At 31.8% G+C, this 11,850-nt stretch overlaps 1 non-coding gene across 1 annotated transcript; it reads left to right on the top strand.

The window, feature by feature from the left end:
- The first annotated feature begins 11,430 nt into the window (after positions 1-11,430).
- On the top strand, positions 11,431-11,503 carry TRNAM-CAU (transfer RNA methionine (anticodon CAU)). Its single transcript has one exon. It is a non-coding gene; the product is annotated as a tRNA-Met (tRNA).
- The last annotated feature ends 347 nt before the right edge of the window (positions 11,504-11,850 follow it).

The following is an 11,850-nucleotide window of genomic DNA, read 5'->3' as shown; positions in this document are numbered from 1 at the left end:
TCCTCCCTCTTTCCCCACTACCCCCCTGTGTAAAAGAGTAGGTACGTTGTATTTTGAATTTTATCCACGCAAGAGATAAATATTCAAACAGCATTTGCAATCCTATGTATATTTATCTCCTATATTTTTGCTATTTCATGGTGTCTGAAATTAAGAAGCATGATTCGAATAACGTCCGAAATTAAAAAATTTGGTTTGAAACTTGACCAAATCTATTAATTTTGGGCATTTTTTTGATAGTGTTTTTAAATCTTTAATAACCTCTTTGTTCGATATTTTTATACAAAACTTCTTACTAACATATTTATCAATGTGTTTATTTTAAAAAATCTCAAATATAACGCACGATGTCTATATAAAGTAATTAAACATAAACACCTCTTTGATGTGTCCCACGATGCGTAACTTACCCTATATATATTTTATAAATAATTTTTATTTATTCTCAACCAAACAGGCGAACATAAGCATTATCAGTTCATAAATAGTTTGGAAATGCATGTTACAAATAATAAAAAACACATAACCCCATACAAAAAAAAATAGCTTTTACGATTTTTGCCTCTTCTAGTCCCTATATATATATATATAGATTAATGGATATTTTGTACGACAATGAGCTCATTTTTTGCATTATTTTTTAAAGAAAAGTAATTAATAATTTGATAAACAAAATTTTTTGTCGGAAATGCATATCCTCCCGTAGTTATGACCCTTGAGCCCCTGAAAATAGTATGATTGCCACGATACTTTGTTACCGTGTGCGAAAAAAACTGCATTGGAGAAAACTTACATGGACGATAAAAATTGCCAGGGAGAGAATTGCCCGTATTTTGATCAAACTTCATGATGAATAATAACACATTATAAATTGGCTGAATATTATTTATGAAAAATATCTAAAAAAATTTGTTGGTTCCATCCCCTAAGGGAGTACCTTCAATTGTAAGCAATATAATTGAAATACATGTCCTTTGCAATTTAAAGGGGTTCCCTGGATGTATGGGATGAATTGGTGGTAGTCTTTGAGAATCCAGGGTTACCTCCAAGTACCCCACGTAATCTTAGGTCTTGAAACTCTTTTTGGCAATAGTGGGATTCCTTGCATATATTGGCGGTGGTTTTTTTAGCAATCTTATAGTATCTCCGGGCCAATCCGAGGGTATTCAACCATATTTATGAGGTCCTAAACTATTTAAACCCCCCTTCTTACCAATCCCCTCTCTCCATTTCTTAGAATATTGGATTGAATTTAAAAAATTGCAAAGAAAATATATATCAATAACATTACTCACACTTAAAGGTACTCTTGTGGCATGGAACAAACAAATATCTTTAGATATTTCTAATAAATAATATTAAGCCAATTTATAATGTGTTTATAAATTCATCATGAAGTTTGAAGAAAATACTGCCAATTGTCTTATATTGTAATTTTCCACGGGCAGTTTTCCTATTACTCCTTGTTACTTGATATCTTCAAAAATTATAATGAAAATGTTTATGTTCAAAACAATCCGATAAATATTTGACATCAATCCATTTTCAGCCATATTTCCTTAAAATTGTTATTTTAACCATTTTATTTTAAAAACACATATTTGATTCATTTTTAAAAAATCACTCCTTAGTTTAAATAAAAACACAGAAGTAATGTATTATCCTTTTAGCTGTTATCATTAATTTTCATAAGGTAACTCTTGTATGATTTAAAGCAGTTGACTCTACGTTTTTTGAAATCAGAAAAGGTATTAGATACTATTTGGATTTTTATATTTGAAGGGCCTACGTTTATAACTTAAGCCATTTCATACTCTGTCATTGGTGTTTATTTTGATGAAATTATCAATTCAATGTTTGTTATAATTAATAACTATTCTCTTATTAAACATTAAGAATGGGAAAAAAGTAAAATACAAAAGAATCGCTAACATATGTTTCTCGTCAAATTTTTCCTTTCCCTTTGGACTGTGGAGATAGAGAGGGGATAAACAAGCTAGTGGGTAATTATATATTTATTCTCTTTGAATGAACAGTCATCTGGATACTTATTATGTACTAATTATCAAAGTCAGCACTCATGTTCAAGGTAATGACAAGACACCGTTCCTCTCGAATATATGTTTCATAATACGTATACTTATGTATGAATTAGTACATTAATTTCAATATATCTTATACTAGGTGGCCCATTGAAATCTGAACATTTACTAATTCAAAAATTTATGAATGTAGATTGATGGAAATTAATACACATTTCGGTATATGAGTGCATAAACAGTTTGTTACCAAACAAAACAAACTTAGCTTACGACGTACAATTTGAGAAAATGACACTTGAACGTGATCAACAAATTTCCATTCACACACTCCCATGAGTAGGGCGTCTCCAGGACCATCGTCTACGCCTCAGCAAGTCCGAAAAGTTGTACAGAAAGAAGGGCTCTGTCAAAAAGGCCAAACTGGACCCGGATGAGTTAAAAAACGCCCAGGTCAATCCTCTTAACTCCATGGAAGAGAATCTGGATTTCAATCCAGACCGTCCATTGAGCTATCAAAAAAGTGGGTGGAAATAGCCTAGTAAGGGTGGAGAGACACCTTTTGACACTACCAATAAAAGTTACCCGTCTCCTCCATTGCAAGACTTTTTTGAATAAGTCTTTGGAACTCTTTTTGATACTTTTGGCGCCCTTAAAGCCCTGATGCCAACTTCCTTGACTACACCTTTAGTTTGCATGTCGAGGGGAAGTCCTGAAGTGACTTTTATCCAAACACTGAGTCTCTCAAAGCCACTGTCAGCCAGTACTGCGACGGCAAGTCAGAGGACTGTATTTTCAACATGTGCTGTGCCTTCCACCACCAACTGAAAGCCATCCTTGCCGCTAAGGATGGCTACATTACTGATTTAGGGAGCTCAGACACACATCAATTTATAGTATTAATTTTGTTGAAATTTTATTGTTAATTAATAAATTATATTTTGTTGAAGTTTCACATTCAAAGTATTCAGATTTTAATGAGCCACTCTGTAATATGACGTCGATGGTAATCAAAATAGATGGGCAATGGGGTAACATATATTTGGTTGTAAGTAAAGTGACAGATATTTAAAGATTATCATCTGACTACCATTTGACAAGCCCAGCTTGCTAACACATCAACCACACCTCAAAATTTCCTTTATCTGAAAAAAATATTTTCAGTAAAAATAGTAACGCTTAATACAGTTTATAGACCACCAATTCCATTTACATACGTTTAGAAGCGTTAAAATCCCAACTTTGTCTGTCAAACTTCGATGAAGACTTCCGAAGTATATTCTCCAAAATTTTTGGCGATTGGCAACGTTGTCCTTATTTGTGAATAAATCGAAAAGAACGCCGAAGGAAAGACTGCTCCTTTTTTAAACATGATAGGGAAACTTCAGGACATCTATTCTATTATTGCAAATACATCACTCAAGTAAGGACTTTGATTAATGTATTGATTCGGGATGCGTACAGGATTGAGCAAAAAAATCTGATTGTCTTGTGACCACAAATCCAAGGGCCAAGGATGGATGTATCAGCTATGCCTATAAGTTTGGAAGGGTAATAGGGATTCATTAAGAATCTTTTAGTTTATGACGAGAGAGGAGTAACGGTGGGTTTCGAATTGTCAAGAAACAATAATGTTTATAAGCTATGTAGATAGTTATTGTAATGAGATAAATGATATTATTATCCAAAAAGATTAGATTTGAATTGACCCATAAATTGTGATAGATAGATGAAAAATATCAGGGTAAAAATGGGTACCCACCAATATATTAAGATCCTTTTTTTTCAATTATACTTGCCAACAAGTAATAACATTTTTCAAACATTATGCGGGTATTTTTTGAATGGATGTTCATATTACAAGTCCACATGTACGGATATTAGTTGGACTCACACCTAACAAAGGGCCAAAAAATTATTTATTAAATCTCTTACCCAGATTAATTGGTCGAGTTGTAATAACTACTAGACAATTTGTTTTTTCGTATATTGTTCATAACTGGAATTATGATTTATGACCTACTTGCAAATTGGTAATAATATATACTATAGTTTTTGGGCCAGCTAAAAGCTTTAGTATGAAAATTTGTTTATTAAATAGACTAGACTCAATATATGTTGATTAAATATTGGGGCGTATATATTTACACAAAAATATATTAGGAATTTCTCATTTTCATGATTTATGTTTAAGATTAGTTTTATGTAAGCACACCATTCAGGTGCGTCCGCAAGGGTTTTTATCCCCCAAAAAAAAAGGAGAAATTTTAAATATCACTTCTATGGGAAAAAAAGCTCCAAAATGTTTTGTTTTCTAAAAAAATTTGGATTTTTCTTTATAAAAAAGTCATTGAAGTAAAAAAAAAATATTTTAAGGACTTTTCAACGTTACTCGAGAAAAAAAAAATCTTTTTAGGATTTATTTTCTAAAATGACTCCTGATTAATACTTGGATGTGATAGTGGAGCAGGTATAGACTGAGAACATCAACGAGGGTATTTTAACTCCAACAAAAGATGAAGATGATAAATCAGAACCGTTGACCACAAAGGATCAATATGTTCAAACTACTTGTAACAAAAAAAAACCTTCGACCTAAGTTCTCGATCCTAAATTTGTTAACAATCCATCAGGTAGATGAATAAAATATTATATATCCTGGGAAATTCTTTAGAAGGCAACTGAATGAGCATTTGTAGTTTTTTAAAAGGAAAATGGTAAAACCACTAATCTCCAAAAATGGAAATTTAGATCCTGGAGCAATTTTATAATAACGTCCTGAATAAGGGCATTTCAACTTGATGATTGAGTCTTCTTCCACGGGTCCATCGGGAGATGTAGCCAAAATGGGATAATATTCATCAATGAAAAGCCCACATTTATTTACAATTTTTTTGGTAATTGTGTAAACTTATTTATACCAGAAGACTCATTCGCCTTCCTATGGGAAATAGGACCAGATACCATTTTTTAGGCTGATATATTAACTCTGCCAGTTTTGTAAAGTATCGCCTAAGAAAATGGTTTACCTATGTCACCAAATCTGGAGGCAGTCATTCTCCATTTATGTTATATTTTCCATACTGGAGACTATGCTTATAATCAAGTATTCTTCTTAATTTTTATGATATCCTTATTAGATACTTTGACACAGTTCTTCACCTAATAATGGTGAAAGGGATGTGCCAAATAATTGTGATTGAGGATAGCGGTTTTAGACTTGCAGACCCAAATCTATATTTCCATGTTGTATTTAATAGATAATTCAGGATTGTAATTTGAAACTCATCAACAAATTTAGGTCTGTTAAAGAAACGTTCAGGTTGAGGATCATTGTCATTGTTGACACTTGAAATGTAGTTTTGTACAGTTACAGTGGTATATACCAGATAGTTTTCTGGGACGTTTAAAAGTCAGTAGTGTCTCTGAAGATGACATTAATATATACGGATTACCATTAGAAACAAAATTTTCCATTATCAGGAGGGCGGAAACCACATGTTTACCGATGAGGACCGATTCCTGCCACACATTCATAAAATGGCTATTAACGACCTCTCTTGATTTTGTGATGAGAAACTATACATTATATATATATATTTCATTTTAGCTTCAACTATACAAGAAAATCGTGTTTTATGTATGTCTTCTTTTGATTCCACGAAGCTAAGGCCAAGACTGATTCTTTCTTCTTCTTTTTTTTGCTTTGCGCATGGACGCAATATCAAAATTTTGAATGTCCCCACTCTTTGCCAATATATAACATAATGCTCAATCTGAGCCTTTGTTATAGGAGGAATAGACTTCCTATCTGATTCAACAATACCTTTAAAGTCCCCAGAATCACGCCAGATTGACATTGGAACCATGTCTGGGATCTGAACAACTGGTCCTACGAAGTCAACGTTTCGTTGATACGAGACAAGACGCTCTATCTGATCGGATTTCCTCCGGCTTATCCTTGCATCTCGTTTGTTCAGTTCTCTCCTAGGCACCAATAAATTCCAGCTTGAATAATTAGTAGAATATGGAATAATAAATTACTTTTTGTCTTCTCGCTTTTATAACTAATAAGCAATAAATAGTAAATTACTAATAATGACTGGTCGTTAAACCTGTTCAAAAAAATGAAACTTGCTAAGAATCATTTTCATAACGCCTTCCATGTGATAAATGATAAACAATAATCTCACTCCCAATCTTAGCTTCAAAAACAGTCTTATCAATTTATAATAAAATATTTTACGAGCTGTTGTAATAATCCTCATCACTTTCCTGATGCACTTCATCTTCTTAAATAATGAAATTGTATGCGTAGTATAGAAATAACTATTTTTGACTAATTTTTTGACGATTCTGCTCCATAAAGCAAATATTAAAAATAAAAATAAATAAATAATAATAATTAAAAAAAAAAAAAGTATATGTTGTTTTTTTACACTTGGGACTTTTTAGCCCATTTGTTAGATACATAGCCAAAAAAATACATCTTATCTAAATTATCGATTATGCATATTGTCGCCCTATTCTAAAAATTTGTCTTTAAGAAACGATTATAAGACCACAACGTTATTTGGCGCACTTTTTACTATTTGGTTTATTATTCACCTTGTAAAAGTGATCATGAGATCTTTGGGTATTTTTTTAATAAGTTCAAAACAATAATCAATTTTGGGTCAACGGTTCAGTTTTTTCTTATAGTGTGTTTGGTAAAATGATTGAGGCAAAAAGGTTGAAAAAAAATTGCGTGGTTAAATTGCTGTGTGCATTATGATTGTGAGACAAAATTATTATGTGTAATATAATTCAAAAACAATTTCATTGTCAGCCATGTGACAGTGAGTAATTTCATTTAAAGACAATATTATCGTATGAAATTTAGTACAAAAAAAGTTATTAACTATTATATTAGCATAACAAAATTGTTAAGACATACTTTAATATAAAACAATATAATTTCATAATGACTCATTTTAAAATTTTATTACAAGTCATTTTAATCAAATAAAAAAAAGTAATCCATTTTTATTCCTCCAATTGTTTAGTATTTACTTTTTTAATATTTCAAAAATCTATAAATCATGATTGTTAGTGACCAAGGGTCCTTGAGTCGTTTAGTTACAGCCACACATAAAAGTAATATTATTACATCGTTCAACAAGTCCCGAGGTTTTCTCACAGATGGCGCCACTATTGTCAATTCTATATTTTTTTTACGTTGTACCAGCCGTAAAAGGAAGGTGCACGATTCTTATTTATTACTGGTATTAAACTAATTATTACTTTTCTAAGTTATTAATAAAATAGCCACACATCCCCCCCTCCCCCCCCCAAAAAAAAGGAAATTTTACTCTTTACTCAAAAAATTATATATATGAAATTTTTTCCAAAAATAAATAGTTTTTTACATTGGGGCCACGTGAAAGATAAGGTGTACAGCAACAGCCCAGCTGATGGTCAATGTGTACTAGTATACATTGCAATAAACATCCAATCTTTTATCTCAAAAAATGCCATTTTTCTTTGAATATCAAAATAACAATTATCATATTATAGGCCTCTGACAAACTTAGAAGAGGACCTTGATCCATAATCTACATTTCCAGATCCATAAGAAGCCCTTAGCTATTTGGAACTCAGATACAACTGTATCACCCTGGTGACAAAAATCATTGTAAAACGCTGCATTTACACAAAAAACTAAAAAAAAAAATTACAGATAATTAATTTTCTACAATAGAACTTGCATTTTCTTTATATATATTCTATATAGGAACAAAAGTACAAGAACCAAGACCAATCAGCAATAGATTGCGGTCTCAGTTTGACTTTTTCAGTTCTAGCACCTCAAGAACTGTAACCGTTTGAACCGCTAAAACCGTAAGACCATAAGGCACAACCTTGTGATTAACTTTACAAAGGTAATCAACTCACCTCAATCGGACAACTAAAGGCTAGGAAGCCCTCCTCTACTTGACACAAATTCTTAGTGAGAGGTCGTGCAATGAAGCAATGATGTGAAACAGATTGGGACTACCTTAAATTGGGACCCTACACTCCGGATATTATTGATTTGTCGACATTGAGCATCAGCAGAGTAACGAGAGCCTTTTCTCTAAGAGTCCTGGAGAATAACCCCAGATATTTAATAAAAAGTCGTCTAGATAAGTTAGATGTCAATCCCGACTGCCTTATTTTAAATAATGCGCATGGAAATCTGCAAAATCTTTCCTTGAGAAAAAATGTGGTTTCTTATTCATTATTATAATGGTGTTGTATCATGTTAAAGTTGAATCTCAATAAATGGCAGTTAATAAAGTAAAGTAAAAAAATAAACTAATCATTTACAATATAAAATAACTAATATTTTTGTCACTAATATCACAGAATATAGTTTGCTGATAAAAAATCTTTTCTCAAGAAATATTTGACCTTAGAATAATAACCTCTTAAATTAATTAAATTAAAAAGATAATGAAATAATATTTTATATTCAAGTTAATTTTAAAGAGCTAAATGAGCGGATTTAATGATATAATTATAAGAATGCAAAACGTAGGATTGAAAGAATGTATTTATTAGAGAAAAACTCATGGTTTTTATTATAATTTCTTAATGTTGTTAAAGAAAATGATCAAATTTACGATTGACTCATGTATTACATAGGGTGTGACCGGAAGTTACGCCCTATGTATTTAGCCCTGGGGTATTCTGCTGTGGGAAGTTTTAGAAGTGGCAGGAATTAATAAGAAGTAAGTGATAAAATGAAATATCCTTGATACAGTTTTGATATTTTCTATTTTAAAATATATTTAAATTGAATTAAATGCGTTCATTTTACATGTATAAATACAAAAATTCCTAACAAATGACTTCAAGTCGGGGGAAAACTCATTTTAAATCTTTAAGTATATGGGAAAGATACATTTATTCTATAATATATGTACGAGGGGGGAGGTTTTCGCCAGTTTAGAACTTTCCAGTGCTAAACTGCCTGGGACGTAACATCATAGAACAATCTGGTATGGAATTGGTTGGAGCGCAATTTGGTTCCTATCCTTATCTTCTGCTATAAAACGAATGCAATTAAAGTTATAAGTTTATTAGTTATAACGGATCTTCAAAATCTCTATCATGCTGGTAAATTATCGTGCCAAATACTTGGGATTTTTAGACCTCCAATTAGTGTCAGTTATCTAAAATATAATATAACATCAAGAAGATTTGAGACACTAGAAATATGGACGACATGGGCAAGGAGGTGATGCTCACAGTCAGCTAGCAATCCGGAAAACGTCTGGAAAATTAAAGGAGCTAAAATTTACAGGAACCCATACAGAGCTATGGCTAAAATGGCAAAGGAGATCTGTGTTAAGGTCTCTGATGTGTTGAATCATCCATAACGATCTAGGGGTGCTTTTTTCCCTCAAGTTTCGCTATGATCAGAATGTCACAGATGATGCCCCGATGAATTGTATTCAAAGAAGGCAAAATTTATTAGAATTTTGCTAGCACAGAGCGTCAATTGCCTTATTGGATGAGAAGAAATAGAATCTGGATCAAAAGTTCAGCCAACAAAATGACTAAATATTGGCCACATTATCAAAAAATGTCTCATTAAACATATCATTTTCATATGAAAATGGGTGATAACATTTCATATGTTTTGGAGCCTGTGGTCCTTCCATGGTTAGAGTGCAATTCCTCCCAAACAAATAAGTTGATCTTTCAGTAAGGCGGAGCTGCAATACATACCTGCCTTCAATTCCAAGAGGGATTCAAAAAAAAATCTCATTTTTGGACAAGTCTATGTTCCTCCCTTTGAGTACATATCTGACCCCTATTGACAACTTTGTTTAGGGTTATCTCGACTCGAAGGTCAAAAACCCCAATATTCATTTTTGTAAGACCTATGGTCAACCTGTATATATTTTAAAACTATTGAAGAAGAATACACAATAGAAAAAGTTAAAAAAATCAATATAAATTTCAAAAAATTATGACTTTCTTGGAATTTATATTTTTCTTGTGAATTTATATATATTTTTTTAAATATGAGAAATGACTTTACATTTAAGCACCATATATTTTTCCTAGAAGAGATATGGACTTGATTTATATTACCTTAAAAGTTCAGACTCTTTAATTTAGACAGATGGGGAACCACTCTTAAACTGCCAGTCCGAGTCAAGTTTCAAATCCTTGCCCAAAAGTCCAAGTCCATGTAAACTGTCATCAAGTTTAGTTCAAGTTCTCAGAAAAGGAAAAATACATTAAAGAGAACTTTATATGCAGTGAAAAAATTGAAAATATCTTCTACTACAGGTTGAGTCGCGAGTCCTAGTATCGAGATTGTGTGATCAAGTTGAGTCGCTAGTCTTCTAAATGTATATAGATTTGAGTCAAAGTTGTCTCAAAATTCAAAGACTCAATCTAGGCATTGATACTATAGTTGTATCAGCCCTTAAAATGGGACTTGAAATCGGTCCCATCCTTGTAAAAGTATCAAATTTTAAACGGCCTCTACAAAGCATCATTTCACTAATACTATAGTATAAAACACCTCACTTTTTTAATTAAATTAGTTTAGTCAAACATCAGGTATCTTTCCATCACGAAAATATTTTACCATTATTCTAAATTTAGGCCTATTTAAAGTATTTACTATTCTTATAAATATTGATGAAGATGGATTGATGAACATCTGTTGTTTTTCCTAATTATATTCAAAACCTGATTGAATATTCGCGTGTGCTGATAAAAGACTTAGGTTATCCCGGATGATTTGTTGCAGAGTTATAAGTAATTGTAAGCCCTTGTTGGACTCAGAGTAGAATTGACGATTGACATTTGAGTAATCATTGTCAATGTCCTTCTTTATTTTCTTCTCTTCCTTATAACAGCTGATTGCAGCTGAAATAATGAAAAGTCATTAAAATTAAGCTGCTCTCCTCCAAAATATTCTTCATATTGTCAAGGTTACCATATTAATTTTTGATTTCTTCTTTACATCCCCAAAATACATCCCCACTACATGTATATATCAGTGTATAATGATTATTATATGTATAAGGGTTAAATTAAAAAGTCTTAAACATCTTGGCTTTTCTTAATCTTAAAGTACATAGTTCCGAATTGGGAGATAGTTTTGATACACCCAGTAAGGTTACGATGGTGAGTCTCAATGCATTATTTAACGTTCATATACTCTCATTTGAATTAGTTGTTATTGATCCTGCTTTCTTGTGATTGGTTGTAAAAAAAATAACCACCTCATTATTCTCTAATCTTTATATTCTACATATATTTATAAACTGAATTTTTTGAGGTGATTTTTGTCATGTCTTTTTAAAAAAAATAATATATAAAATAGATTTTCACTCCTCTATCCGCCTCGGTAGCGCAGTAGGCAGCGCGTCAGTCTCATAATCTGAAGGCCGTGAGTTCGAGCCTCACCCGGGGCATTCTTTTTTTTCTTCAGTGATTATGATTGATATTTCCTCTTCAATTAAATAGTTTTTTATTACTCAATTGAAGAAGATCTGTCAGCATTTAGATGAGCCAAAACGAATTGAATGATTTTGGTTGTATCTAGCATACACATAGCACCTCCCTTTGCGGACTGTTGGTATCAAAATGATTTTCACTGTTTTGAAGGAATTAAAATGATCTCATTTGCCTACAAAATTATTTCAACACTTAAAAATATATTCAATATGCTAATCCAATTCGCTTAGAATCCAGCAAACAATATTATATTGATATTATGTTTACAAACTTTCTTAGGATCCTTTTCATGGATAAGCTTTTG

This window comes from Lepeophtheirus salmonis, chromosome 4 (genome assembly GCF_016086655.4).
Source record: "Lepeophtheirus salmonis chromosome 4, UVic_Lsal_1.4, whole genome shotgun sequence".
NCBI classification, from domain to species: Eukaryota; Metazoa; Arthropoda; class Copepoda; order Siphonostomatoida; family Caligidae; genus Lepeophtheirus; species Lepeophtheirus salmonis.
The sequence above is the reverse complement of the archived record's forward strand: the minus strand, read 5'-3'. Positions and strand labels throughout refer to the sequence as shown.